The following is a 301-nucleotide window of genomic DNA, read 5'->3' on the forward strand; positions in this document are numbered from 1 at the left end:
GACCAGCTTTGTGTTTGTGATCCCTCGTTGTGTCTCCCCATCCATTGTTCTCTTTTGCGGTTTCTGCCTTTAACGGATTATCATTTTCCATGTGGACTAAGAGCCTGAGATAGTCATGACATCTCTTGCTCTACATCCGCCGGCGGGTGTAGTGTGCTTAGCACGCATGGCAAATGATAATTCGGCTTCTGTGCTTGATTCTCAAGGCTGAGGACTGTGTTCTTTGGGGCTGTGCACAATACGGATCCCAGTTCCCAAAGCTGGGTCTGGGACGGTTCTGGTTGTTGGTTCTTCCGAGTAC

This window comes from Huiozyma naganishii, chromosome 10, assembly GCF_000348985.1.
Source record: "Huiozyma naganishii CBS 8797 chromosome 10, complete genome".
NCBI classification, from domain to species: domain Eukaryota; kingdom Fungi; phylum Ascomycota; class Saccharomycetes; order Saccharomycetales; family Saccharomycetaceae; genus Huiozyma; species Huiozyma naganishii.